The sequence below is a fragment of the Amborella trichopoda genome, chromosome 13 (genome assembly GCF_054954075.1).
Source record: "Amborella trichopoda isolate Santa Cruz 75 chromosome 13, AtrichopodaSantaCruz75HAP2 v2.0, whole genome shotgun sequence".
NCBI lineage: Eukaryota > Viridiplantae > Streptophyta > Magnoliopsida > Amborellales > Amborellaceae > Amborella > Amborella trichopoda.
This window is the reverse complement of record NC_142348.1, coordinates 4,913,372-4,928,873: the sequence shown is the minus strand read 5'-3', so window position 1 is coordinate 4,928,873 and position 15,502 is coordinate 4,913,372.

Genomic DNA, 15,502 nt, shown 5'->3' with positions numbered 1-15,502 from the left:
AATTTTAAGACTATCACAAAGATTAGTATTGAAACTATATTTCTCGACACTATTTGAATGTGCGCTTTACTTTAATTGTTTAGAGCTTCGACCTTATATAAACTGCACTTTTTTATTAATTCAAAGTAATGATCCTATGAGACCCGCCTAAACCCGTGTGTGTAGGATCCTAAAATATCACCATTAAATTTGGTACGGAACTAAAAGTGCTACATCCATGTGATAACTTTTTTAGAGATTTGTGCCAAATTTAATGGTGATTTTTTGGGGTCCTCCACACATAGGTGTGGAAAGGTCTCATAGGATCATTGCTCTTTCATATTAATGTACTCGATATTTTTTAAAAGTTGGTACTTTTTACCACTGATGTAATAACCTTTTTGTCTAGGGATATTTTAGATAATTAATAATAAAAAAAAAACTATACAAAGAGTGCAACATCACGTATATAAAGTAATAACCTTTTTGTCTAGGGATATCCACATGATGTGCAACCTCACGTATATAAAGTTGGTATTATACATTGTATTATTATTTTCTTCGTTACTTTAAATCAGTTATTTAAACAAAGGACAAGTGAACAAGGTTCGGCATCCCAAAAACCTTTTCAAATCAGTGAACCAGCGGCTGGGTCACTATTTTATTGTACGAACAAAAACACTGAACCAGCAAAAAATTGATTCGGATTAGTGAATCGGGTCCGAATCGTCGTTTTACCATATGGAACCGCCAGTTCCCTTTTTGTAGTTTTAGAGAGAGAAAAGGAGCCTTCGGATTGGATTATTTTGCCTCGTTCTTTACTTTTTCCGGTTTTAGAAAGGGAAAAAGGGAAAACCGCGCCACTCTCTTTATCCATCACGCCAGATACTTTCCTCTTTGGTTGTGTTTGTTTGTTTGGTTGAGAGAGAGAGAGGATGATTTTTTTTAGAGAGAGAAAGGATGATGCTAAAGCTTCAACTGAACCTGCCTTGTTGGGATTGCTTTTTGGCTTTAGAGAGAGAAATGCCACCCTCGCACATACTTTAGCAAGCTTAGTATATTCTTCCTGCTAATTGTGACATCCGGCATGGCTGTTAGTGTGGAAAAGAGAGAGAGATGTGTACGGCTGCCCTAGAAGGAATTACATGAAAACTGTATGTGAAAGATGATCTACACCGTCCATTAGTCTTGATGAGAACTTGGGATGAAGTGACCTTAATTGGAACTTAACTATCGGGGTGTGGTTCATATAAGACATCATTTGTTGTCAAGTATGGCCATAAGGCTTCGCGTGACTTTATCTACAATTGGAGGATGGGAAGCCTACCGTTGTGGGAAGAATGCTATGGTTATCCAACGTTCACATAAACCAATTTTATGAATATTGGATGGATATCTCTAAGATTAAGGAAGACTTGAAAGACCCGTTGGAAATATAACTGTTATCTTTTTTCTTCCCCTTGTGAAAATGGTGAAAATGAAAGCTAAAGAGAGGAAGAACGTAGCAACAGAGGAAAAAAAAAAAAACATAAAGCTTCTATAAGCAAAAATAATTTATTCACTCTTTTTCAAAAAGGCAATAAAACGGCATCTCTTCTTTGATCATCTCTTCTTTGATCTCGGGTTGGTCTCGCGCTCCGCCATTTTTCACTAACATTGGTATCAAAGCAAAAGATTGTTAATGATGATCTATGTGTGCCTAAGTCGTGAGTTCCTTCATTGATCTTCTATATATTTATTTAGTTATCTGTTATCATCCTTTTTGGAAGGTTAACTACATAAAGGCCATCATCAAATTTTGCTATCACATCGTCTCTGTTTTTGGAAAGTTACACTATGTTTTCAAAACTATAAACCTCTATGGGTAATGTCCCACTGTGTTTTCAAAACTATAAACCTCTATGGGAAATATTGCAATGAATTTCAATGGTTTCTATTTGCAATATTGCAGTGAATTTCAATGGTATCTATTGGCAATATTGCAGTGAATTTCAGTGTATACCACTAAATGTTACTGCTGTTTTTTTTCCTCTTTCTTTTGACTATATACTCATAGAATATCTTGCAAGCACGTAAAACTAACTTGCTATTTTACTCAGAATACCTTGCATTCTGAGTAGCACGTAAACTGAATTGCTATTTTTTTGAACTTTATACTCATAATATCTTATATTATGATAAGCACATAAAGTCACTTGCTAACCATGTTGTTACATTATGATAAGGCACATAAGTCACTTCCTAGACCAAGCCCAAGCCCTCGTTCAAGATATTGCATGCAGTTAAAAGATATTGGGCGTAGCTATATATTTTTTTAGATATTACGTATAGTTAAAAGATATTTGGTGCAGCTATATATTTTTTTAAAAAAAATATTGCGTACAGCTATATATATATATATATATATATATATTGATTTGTCTTCTAAGGTGAATAACATACTTGATATTTGATCTTTTATTATAAGGGCTCACACACTCTTGATGTTGCTCATGGACTCCAAATAAATAATATAAATTGGATTTTTTTATTATTATATTTGATAATTGTACTGCTTATTTATATATACTTTTTTGGAGATTGCCTATTTCATAATTTTTTTTTAAGGCATTAATTAATAATTAACATTATTTATTGAAATAATGGCAGCTCTCTTTGTACAAATATTGATCATATATTAAATTTTTGGCGCTTTGTTTAGCTTCTTTAGAATTTAGAAAGTATTTGTTTGCTCAAATAAAATTTAGCAAATAGCCAGTAGAATAGTTACGGCTGACCTTTCTAAAGTTGAAAAATTGAATGGAAATAATTTTGAGATGTGGAAGAGGAAGATGGCATATTTCCTCATCCAAGATAGAATCATGTATGTACTAATAGATGATCCACCACTACTGGTGATAAACCAACTGAAGAAGAAAAGAAAATGTTAGAAAATTTTTTAGAGGATGACCTCATAGCAAAAACGTTTATGTTAGCTTTTATGTAAAATGACCTTATTAAGGTTTTCGAGCATCATGAAACATCTAAGAAAATGCTAGAGGCAATAAAACTTAAATATGACTCGACAGAGAGTCGAAACATGACTCAACAGAGGGGTTCAAACCATTACATCACATGGCGGAGAGTCGAAAACATGACTCGTCAGTAAACATGGTGGATAAGAGCTCAGAGCTCATATTTGATGTTAAGGAGAAACAACATAAATTTTTGGAACAAATCAAAGCTCAGATCTGAGGTTCATGTTAGAATTTCAGAATATACGGAACTCTCTGTATATTGATTAATTAAATAATACACAATATCCCATATAAATATACGGCCGTCAGATCTGAGGTTGGAGAGCTTAAATTTGAGGTTCATGTTAGAATTTCAGAATATACATGTATATTGATTAATTAAAGAATATACAATATCCCATATAAATATACGGCTAGTTGAGAATAAATACCAACACTTATTATGGATAGATACCACCACCTAAACTTATCATAATCAAGAGATTCGTATCCATACAAAACACCTAACCTTCTCAAGAGATATATATCCATCTTGATATACATATATATTGATATATATCCATTCTAACAAAAAGTTGACTTTAAGCACTCTATATCTCAAGTTCGAATCCTACCATTGATCTATTTGGGACCTGGCGAATCAATTAGAAACCCTAAATTCTTAGTCTAAAGACTCTAAACTGTGTTTTTCAGCTGCTGATATCAAGTGTTCCAACCAGTTCTATTTTGAATTTTTGGATCTGCCATGGAAGTTATCCGACATATTTCTAACGATTTCGAGCTCTCCACCCATCAAAGGGCACATTCACGGGCTCGACATCAGAATCAGCCACTCCTCTTCTATGACAATGGCCAATGATTGCATTAACTGAGCAAGTGTTGTTTCCCGCTAAAAAAAACAGTTGCGAAGAACTTGACCTAAACAGAGCACCATGGCCTAGTGCAAGAACAGTAGGCCGATTTTTAATGATTTGCAATCAATGTCGCCTCTTTTTCAAAGCTCCTTAAATCAAGGTTAAAAAACTCGGCTCGGGCTTGGCCCGTAGATCCTGCCCGAGCCAAGTAACTTGGGGGAGTCCAAGTGGATCACGCATACATTTCAAAAAAGGGTTAGAAATGAAAAGATAAAACATTTGTTAGAATAAAGAACAAGAAAAGGTAAAAACCAACTAAACAATAAAAACATTAAAACTCCGACAAAAAATGAAAAGATTTATATAAGATTGAAATTTGGAATAAATTGATTTATAGCTGGAAACAATTCACTAAAATCTGAAAACAGCGAAAATAGAAAAGTATGACAAATGACTAAAGATTCACAAATCATCTTTAAGAACATCAAAGTTATATATAAAATATTATATAATTTTTATATATTTTTATATATTCGGCCTGGTATTTGAACGTTGCTCTAAATTGATAGCGCCTTCAAGAAGGTGTTAATTTTCAGTAAATTTCTCACCAATCAAGAAAAAACTGAACGTTTTTCATTCTCTTAATTTGTTTAGAAGTTGGACTATTGAAAACCATGAAAGCGTAATCAATTAAATAGCAATGGAAATTTAAAAAGGTGTGTTCAAGTACATTGACACTTAATTCAGTCATAAATAGGATCAGTGGTGAGGATGTAAGCGCAGAAATATGGGCATCAAACATGTTGATTTATGCTATGGCCCCTCTGTTAGAAAGTATTTCAAAACCCAAATTATAATAATTCAAATTATTGACTTAAATTTTGACATTCATTTTAAAGAAGCCTGCGGTTTGTATAAATCCGAGGCTCTAAACAACCAAAGTAAAGCACACTTTCAAATAGTGTCGTGAATTTGGTTTCAATATTAGAAATCTCAGTGATAGCTTTAAAATATATTTCATCTCTAGTTATAAAATTTCAACCTTAAAAAACAGTGTAGGTCGAGCAGATCTATGAAAACATGAAAATTTTAAAAATTGACCATCCAAAAGTTCATCACATGACGCACTATTTTCAAAAGCTGAAATCCTTTTTTTTTTTTCTCATGTTCATGCATCATGATGTCGAAATGATCAATTTATGGATATCTGGGCATCAAAACAACCTCTTATAGTGAAATTTTTGATGTGCACCTTAATTTGATTGTTTAGAGCCTCATACTTATATAAACTTTTTTCTTTAAAAAAAGTTCAAAATAATTTAATGAATTGTCTACAAAGAAACCATTTATATCTTGTAGCATGCACAAAGGTTTTTGGCTTCGGCCTAGTGGAGAAGTGAGTTGTGGGCGATGGGGTGCGTGAGGCTGGCAATGGGCCGGTTGGCTTGGCCCTAAAAAACTAGGGCATTGGCCACAAAATGTGGCCTTGGGGCCGGGCTAGGGCCATGGCCACCATGGCCCAAGGAAAGGGTTGAGTCGGGCCTGAGCCAAGTCCAGCCTTGTTCGGCCTGGCCTGACCCTGTTCAATCCGGCACATCCCCTTTCTCTTATTGTTCTTTCTATTACTTTTATTGTATTTGGCCCTAGCCGGATTGGTCCTCATAGGACTAGGGCCTGGCTTGGGCTAGGACCTCTTTGGCCTTGTAAAGGCTGGGCCAGGCTAGGGCTAGGCTAGGGCGGAGGACTACCCGACCCAAGTCTGGCCCATTGCTACCCCTACACTACTTAACTCACCTGGCCCTAAAAACAAGCAAAAAAATATATATATAAAAAAAAAAACTAAAAAATATAAAAATTAGAAAACACCAATATGTTAGTAAATGTTTCAAGATGATTTTTATAGTTTTTAATATTATTTTTGAAACATTCTTTCTTTTCTTTTTTTTTCCTGTTTTACTTTTTGAGATATTCAATGATGCGTCAAGTTTTTCAACAAGCGATCTTTCATAAATTTTCTCTATTTTCTTTAGTAATACACTATCACCTCTTTTGAATTTATTTTTTTTGGGTACTAATTTTTACAACTATTTTATTTTTAATTTTTTTTTATAATATTTTTGGATGATTTCACTCGAACTAAGCTGAGTTACTTGCCTCAAGAGTACCTGGGAACCGATTTCCTAAACATTGGTCATGCATATGCATAAACGGTCTTTTCAACTTACTTGCCTCAGCAGAGGCTGAGTAGCTTGGGCTAGGCGGGCGATTTTCTTGACATTGGTGAGGCATATGAATAAACAGTCTTTTGAGTGACCATCTAGCGTTAAAATTTCTAATGGAATAGGCTATGGGCTGAGAAGATGAATGAACCTAGACTTTACTCGTTATGCTTAGCATTCTCTCATTACCACTCTTCAGGCTGACATGAAAGCAAGGGTTCATGTCACCAAATAAATGTGGGGGGAATTAGATAATTCAGCATTTCGTGGGTGAATGGTGGTTCTGAATCATTCCTCTCTTCTCTAAATAGGCAAGGCAGGCGGGTTAGAATAGAATGCTTCAGATTTGTTTTTGTGCCCCGTTCTTACCAATGGCACCTGGAGATTCTTCGCAGGTTGAGTTTTACTGGTTGAAGTTGAATCTTAGGGCTTAAATCTTGTTGGGGTGCAGGGGGAGACTTGCAAATGTCAAATTACTGTGGTTTTCAACCATCATTTAACAAAAATGGAGAAAGATTTTGAGGGTGTGGCAGAGGAAGCTTCCCCAAGTGTGAATAATATGCATAAATTTAGCCTATGTCAAGATTAGGGCACCCCTTATTAATAGATGTTTCTTTCTCATCTCTCTCCTCCTTTGTAACACACACCTGCATATGAGAGAGAGAGAGATGGTTCTAGAGAGAGAAATGGTACTGGAGAGTTTAATCCCTTCTGTGTCACGCGTACAAGGCATGTCGCAACAAAGAATAACAAAGAAAAGATGCGCATGCACATGTACATGAAAGAGAGAGGAGAGAGAAAGGAGAGAGAGGAGAGAGAGAGAAAGAGAGGAGAGAGAGAGAGATCCTGCTGAAGTGCTCACCTTTCTGTCACGCGTTGCAAATAATAATGGAGTTACAAACAAAAGAAATGCATGCGCATCTCTAAATTTAAATTCGGAGAAAGTGGAGTTTAATGAAAAGATGTGCACAGAACATTAAGAAAAAAAAGGAAGGAAAAAGATGTGCATGCACATGTTTAAATTTGAAGAGAGATATTCAAGCAATAACGGAAATAATTGGAGTTTAGAGAAAGGAAAATGTTTTGGTAAGGTTGCGCCTCTCCACAAAACTCATAAAAATTTATATTTTTGGCATTGGAAAACCTTCGATCATATCAGCCTTGGCTATTACGGTCCTAAAAAAATATTAGGATTTCAAGCCCAAAAAAAAGGTGATCTCTACCTTTTTATTGAGCTTCAAATTTCATATCTAGTGTTTGAAATTGATTTTAAAGCTATCTTAAAAATTTCCTATTACCCAAAGTGCTTTCCAACCGGAGATTCGAGATGAGACTTTGCTTTGTTTACATAAAGATAAAACCTAGTGCTTATAGAAACTGCATCCTTAAAAGAAAAGACATTCATTAAATATTAAAAAAAAAAAAAAAAAACAGAAGCCAGAAAATATGGGCGTTTAAATTTACAGAGATATTTCAAAGCAATAATGGAGTTGAAAGAAAAAGATATGCATGAAACAGTCATTAAAGGAAAGAAAAGATGTGCATGCACATGTTTATACTTAAAATTTGAGAGAGAGAGGGAGAGAGAGGAAGAGGGCAAAAGAAAACGATCTTGCATGTGGGCTTAGCTGTGGGCCTAGAGAGAAGCTTCATTTAGCCCATGGGCTATTATGTATTCGGAAAGTATGCAATAAGAATGTTCATTTTTAGTAGGAGAAAGTCCAGAACATTTGTAGTTGGGATTTGCCATGGATTCCTCAAGGTCTAAAAGAAATGCCTCAAACTTTGTAATATATCCATCCCTAGTTATCATGCCAAAAATGCTTTGTTATAGCATGAGTTTGATATGCCAAAAATGCTTTGTTATAGCATGAGTTTGATATGGCCATTAAGGGCGACCAATGGCCTATTGCGGCTGGCCTTGTTAAATATGATGATATCTAAAATCACCTTTATAAAAAAAGCTAATATTATTTGGATTGATATTGATATTAGTATTGATGAGTATCTATGTTTATTGAAATTCTTATTTTGTAGGAGGTAAAATATCTTGTTTTTTAGGTACCAAATAATACAACAAATAAATGTATTTTCTAATGACCTAGGGATTTTTATTTGTTATAAGACTTCAAACCTTTTATATATATATATATATATATATATATAATGATGGGATAAAATAATATGTGTGCAATACTTAGGTCACGTTATAGAAAAGCTAAGATTCCATCTAAGGACAAGGGCCTCCTCAAGGAGCTTTTAGAGAGAGAAATGTGCTTCTAGTAAGAAAAAGGGTTTGCATGCCTCACATGGATAGAGAAGTTTGTTTCTTATAGAGAAACAGTTCCCATAGAAATTATGGGTGGTATCCCCTTTGCAGAGAGAAAGTCGGTTTTTCATTGCTCTCACATCTCTATCTAATGTATTTGATATTAGTTGCATAAAGGTAAGAGAATGAAGACTTACATGTAATTTCAGTTGGGAGAGTGGTTTCAAAGGGTGTTTGGTTGGGTATTGTCGATAATTAGTAAGATGACTTTTGTTTCCTAAAATATGTGATGCACTCTCATTAATATAGTTGATTTCAATTTGTCATGCCATTAATGTAGTCCTCTTTAGAGTGAACTATATAAAATCCTAATGTTTTTTTGCACGGCCTATGCCAATGCCTCATGAAACCCATCCAATATATGCTATATTGGGACACGCAAGGCCCAAGCCCGGCCGATTGCCAACACTATGGTCATTTTACAAATTAAATCACACAATAATATTCAAGGATATCGATAATAAGACGAAAAGGAGGAAAAGCAAATGCCCCGTCATAACTAGATTAGATAATCATATTTTGTATTTTTTCGTTCTCACTCTTTTTAAATGCACCGTCACAACTAGACTTAGAGAATCATGTTTTGTCTTATTTTTCTCTTTTGTTGTCACATTTTCTCATTCTTATTCCTTCCTTTTTTTTATTTTGTTTCGACCATTATAAACTTTCCAAATTGTTACGTGCAATCATAGTTTCTTTTGTTTTTGATAGTTCATGAAATAAATAATAATGTGATCTTGTCGAGGTATATATATATATATATATATATATATATATATACTATTTTTTTTTTTTTTTCTGTTCTTTTGACAAAGATCACTTACAAGTAATCTTACTACAATGAACTATTGCTTCAAAGACTAAAACTAGCAAATTTAATATCTTAAAATCCGTGATACCACTAAACCAATTTTTTTTAAACAAACAAAATAACCACAATTCTTATGTTTGGGAAGATAAAGACGGTATAATTAAATATGACAAGAAACAAAAAGAAAGTGCCGGAGATTATCTCAACCGGCCTTATTACACCCCACACCGAGTCACCACCATCAGATGGATGGGGATCAACGATCAACCTTCAATCTCAACCGAGAAAGCAAATTTAGGTCAAACTCTCTAATGGAACTATGAGCTCCTTTTGATTACAAATCTCAAGCTTAGGTATAACCCAGAAAACCTAGTTTAAGAGAGATGGTATCTATTTACTACTACCCAAACCTTTTAGGATCAACATAACATAACATAAGAAAGATAATATCATCTAGATGGGGCGTGCCCCGCAGATCTACTTTAGAGAGAGAGAGAGAGAGAAAGATAATCAAAGTAGGGCGTCCCCCTTACCAAAATTGCTCCTAGGGTTGGGGCGTGCCCCATATTCTTACCAATAAGAGAGAAATATTTAGGAGAGAAGATAGATAATTTGGTGTAGAGATTTATGGATATGAAGTTCTCTATTTATAGTGCAAAAATGGGATTAGGGTTTCTTACGGTGTTTCATGGCTTGTCTCTTCTTGTGAGATTGGATATACACCATTAATCTTGGGTGACTTGTGGGGTGAGAGATTTGAGCCCATCAAAATCATATATAATGTGTTATAACATTTATCCCCTATTTCCTAAACTATTTTCCTATCATTGGAAATTAAATAAAATAATTTCCATCATAATATTGTGCTTACAAAAATTATATACAAGCATTATCATAATTTCCAATAATCCATTCAAAGGTTCCTTAAGGCAAATGCTTTCTAAAACATCACAAAGTTTTTTCTTCAAGCCAAAGCTTGATCCAACAAAATAAGGAAAGTCTTTGAAGTGGGGCATGCCACCCTAGGTGGCACTTATAAGCCCCACCTACATTGCAATGGTAGGCCCATATAGCTTATTGGGGCTTCTATGCAATAATCAAATTAATTAAAATATTATAAGATTTTTTAAAATTTATAAAAATCAATTTAAATAATTAAATCAATCTAAAATCAATATTTCTGTTTTTATAAATCTAAATTTTATAAATTAAAATGTTCAGAGATCTAAAACAATTTCAAATAAGAATTTTAAAAATTATATATCATTAAAACAAACATAATTAACTTCATTAGCTGGGAAAATGATCCATATGGTATACGAATTAATTAAATAAACACTAGAGCACACCACCTACAACTGCGGACTAAGGTCCATAGTTGCTTTCTCAAACCAACCTAATGTTGCCCATGACTAACAGTCGATGTCGGGGCTCATTAGCGGTCACCAAGGGGTTGTAATCCTAGTTTGTGGATTTCAGGTTCTCCCCTAGAGACCTATCAATATCACCTAGACCTGATGCGACTATAGCTCATATGGCACATAGGGATATCTCTTGCACATGCATAAGCTTCACCCTAAAACGTAATTCGCTTTTCTGAAACAACTATCATATATACATATCGTGCGATGATACGTGGATGAGGCTTTGACCCCTATCTCTGAAGGCCACCATCACAACAAGAGCTACACAATCGCTTGACTCACTCATCTGGGCATACTCCGACCTCATCAAGAGATGACCTATTAAAACTTTTATTGGTTAGTTTACTATGCCCAGGTAATATAGGTTTTCTCTACCGACTGACTCAGTTCGTGAAGCTCAGTTCGGTATCAGTGAATGCAATTTGCTTAGTATGGTTCACAAATGACCACATTCTCACTGAGTTTATATTTCATTATATCAAAATATTTATTACAAGCACTCACAATGCCTTTATTGGCCACCCCCACCCAACCGTTCAACAATAAGAATCAAACTTGATATGTAGTGCTGCTAAACATCACCTGCTCACCGCAATCAATAGTTTTGATATTACATTGACATCTTTTAATTTTCCCCATTTTGACTTTATTATATATTAGTTTGGCCTAAAATCATATTTACTTACCATCTCTTGGTTTGAATACACATTATTTAAAGGAAAAGCTTTCTATACTTATCTTTGGACCCAATCACAATATCACGCTTCTACACTATTTTATTTCAATTTTTCTATATAAAACATTCTGATATCAAATTTTGGGGGTCCACTCTTCTCTTGCATTCGCATCTACAAAAAAGCGAAAAAAAAATTCTTCATAAAATAAAATGATCAAAATACCCCTAAAAGTTTTAGAAGTATTTTGGTTATTTTATTTTTGAAACTTATTTTTGAATATTTTTTAGGTGTGCCTATTGAGATGATTGTGAGTACCAAATTTCATCATATGGTTTGTAGAAAATAAATTGAAAATAAAATACTTTGAGACGTCAGATCTAGATCAAATGGTAAGTAGCTCACTTGATCTAAATAATTTATATACAGTAGGAGAAGTATAAAAAGCTTTCCATTATTTAAAATCAACAGCAAAACTTAAAGTAAATGCCAACGAAATCAATTAAAAAAAAGTAATATTACATGAAACTCCCTAAAATACCTCTTAGTAATAGAGCTTTTCATACATGGAAAATTTTGAGTGGGATTTACTTTCTAATTTTTCTAAACCTCGTTCCAAATCAAATTAGAGTACTAATATATCATAAGAAACCTCCTAAACTTATTTAAATATTAATATAAAATAAGAGAAATTATTCTATAGGGCCCTCTCCCATCTATGTATGTAGGATCTCAAGGATCATCATTAAATTTGGCACAGATCTATTGAAAAGTCAAGTTCCACACCCATATGATAACTTTTTTAAAGATCTGTATCAACTTTAATAGTGATCCTTTGAAGTCCTACACACATAGATGGGGGAGAGTCCTATAGGATCATTACTCTAATAACAAATACCAAATTAACTTCGAATCCATGAAATCTTTATTGCGAAGAGTTATTGTGACTCTGTGAGAGGCAGCCATGGGAGAATTTTCATATGTATGTTAGTGATGTTTGGGATCAATTTTTAGTTGATCAAAGATTTCTCTTTTGGTTGTAAATTTTATTCAATGTGGACAAGAATAATTAATGATTGGAGCACTCTATTTCTCTCTCTTGATTGTTTGTGTGGTTATGTTGTAGTAAGTTCTTTTTGTTTTTATAGGTTGATGTTATGTATTATAATCCTCTTTTTTCTTTTTTTTGACAAATGATATTATGCAGTATAATCCTCTTTTATACTAGTGGTGTGACTATTGGGAAATCCATTGCCAATCTCATTTAGATAATTAAAAAATGGATATTAGGATTCCTTTAGTTGGAGAAACAAGACAATGCAATCAAATTTAGAAATTGATATCTAAATACTAATGTCAAGGTTGCATTGAAATAACTCTATATTGAGGTAAAACTAGTGCGGCATCACACGCCTTCCAGGAGGCAAACATGGCTGCTGATTGTTTGGCAAAGAGTGTGGCATCTATGGCTCAACCATAGTATGGTGGGCTCATCCCCCAGATTTTGTAATTTTTTTCATTATGCAGGACCTTGCCAACATCCTCTATGTAAGAGTCATGTAATGCAGGTATATAATAACCCTCCAGAATGTAATCTTTATCGGGAGTATTAATAAAAATTTAAAAATGGGTCGGAGCTCATCATCCCACTTATTTACCCGCAAAGTAAATAAATAAATAAATTGTAACTCCTCATGGTTCAGTATAATCAGTGGAAAAATGTTGGTAATAATAATTGCGTGCCTCTGTAAATAGATTCCTGGCTATCAGCAATATGAATCTCATCAGGGACATATGGGTAGGAAAAAAGGCACACATTTTATCATCATTTTTCAAGCTCCATTGTCATCAAATACCAAAGAACTTCTGGGAAAACTTTTTCAAATAAATTATTTATGGTGACTTGGAACATATTATGGTATAAATTTTGCAAATAAATTATTTGTGGTGACTTAGTATGTGTTCCATGTTCTAAAGTTACACTTTGAAATATTGGGTGAGTGAATTTTCATCAAAATACACATTGATGTCTATAAATGGCAAGGTGAATTATCTATTTTGAATGGCTATGTACGGAACAGACTACAAGTGGCAATAATATTTTCTCTACTACGATCAAACAGTTAAGACTTAAGAGCACATCCATTATTATTATTTTAATTTTAATTTTAATTTTTTTTGAAATCCAATAGAGCTGAAGTTTAGCATCCACACTTTGAGAAACTAAAAAAAAAGATACCACAATATACTTGAAAATTTAAGAGGTATTTTGGCCATTTTTAATTATTGAAAGTATTTTTAATATTTTAGAAAACGCACCGTGCTTGAAATGTGGATGAACATTTCAATTTAATCATGGTTGTATAAGCTAAATTATTAATAAAGTAGTCAATCACACTTTAAACAAATGCAAGGAATATAAAAATAAAAATAAATGAATAAAAACGTAAGGGAAAATATATCCTTTCTCAAGGTCTACATGGAGTTCATCCTAATTTTTTTTTCACAATATCAAAACACTTTCTTTCTTCTCAATTAACCAAGTTCTTCAAAAAACCATCTTCCCTTAAAATAAAAACTAAATTAACTAATAAAAAATTAAATTAAAAAATATAAAAATCCCTCTCTCACTGTCATGCTCTCTATCTGTCTATTTTCATGTGACCCATAAAGCTCTATCTAAATCTTTTACTCCTACGAATATAGGAGTGCCCCATTATTAACTGATGGCTACTCCATCCATTCCCTTTCTCCACACAAGCAAATCTAATAAATAGAAATCCTAAACAACTAAAGCTCATCAATCCTAAATTTTGGAGACTCTCATCCTATTCAATACTTAGAGCTAAAAATAGATAAATAAGAATATTAAAAATAAAATTCAAATTGCATTATCAACCATCAATCCAGGTTAGATGGTTTAGAGTGTATGAGTGCACTGTTAGGGTATGGTATTTGATAGAGCGGGATGGCATAGTTATGCACCCAATCCCAAATAGTTGGGACAAAGCTCGGATGATGATATACACAGTTACATATATTCTTACATACATGCATACGAAAAGGATGTGAAAGCCATTTCTTTATACACCTTTTCCATTGGGATGAACAATCTAAAAAAAATTGAAAATGCAAATTGGAAAGTGTTTTTTCTTTTTAACCCAGTGAATATTGGTAATTCATTTAATGAGATGACTAGATGTAGGCTTTATAAGGATTTTTTTTTAATCCCAGAAATTATAGATGGTCTTATCATTGTTAGATGGAAGATTTTAGGAAAGAAAAAAATTGATGTGAGTTCTCAAAGGCATAGATCTCAATGTCCACCAAATGGACTGTCTCAACCTAGATAGGAACTTAATTTACCCTTTGTTAAGAACAAATTCAATTTTTTTCCTATGGGGATTGATTGTAACGGTTTTTTTCCCATGGGGATTGATTGTCAGTGAAGAGTATGAGTCCAAAAATCTGGGATCATATAGATGCCATGAAGATGATTTTTTTTAAAGGGTGTGGTTTGCATAAAGTTGGAACCTCAAACCATCCCATTAAAGCACTCCTTTAAATTTTATCATAAATGTAATTTTGATATAAAAAAATATTGGGATGATTTGATAATCTATTTTGATCTCTAATTATAAAATTTTAAACTTTAAAAATGGTTCAAATCAAGTAGATCAATATATAGTATTTTGCGTATTCAAAATCTTTTTTTCATACATCTCGATATCGAGATGATCAATTTGAAGGTTTTCCATCATCCAAACAGCCTTTTATGATGGATTTTTTAGATTGCAACTTTATATAAATTTTATCATTTTTTAAATAGTTATTTTATTATCTTATGATATATTCATGACATGAAATTGCCCCAAAGTTTGAAGTTACATTCTTTCCATTCTAACAATAAATGTCAAAAAGAAAAAGAAAATAAATTTTCACCCTAGAAAATATCAAAATAAGTTAAACTCTAATAGTGAATCTTAGTTGTGCATTTTGTAGATAATGAGATCAACACCTTTAAGAATTCAAAATCAATTATTTGTTTTTTTTAGGATTGTTCATCTAATGTCCACAAGAGCATCTACAAAAATCAGGATAAAAAATGATCATTTTAAGGCGTATGTCTAATCATCCCATCAAATAGATGGCCTGTATTCATTTGGTAAAAAACAATTTTTATGACGCTTTTTGA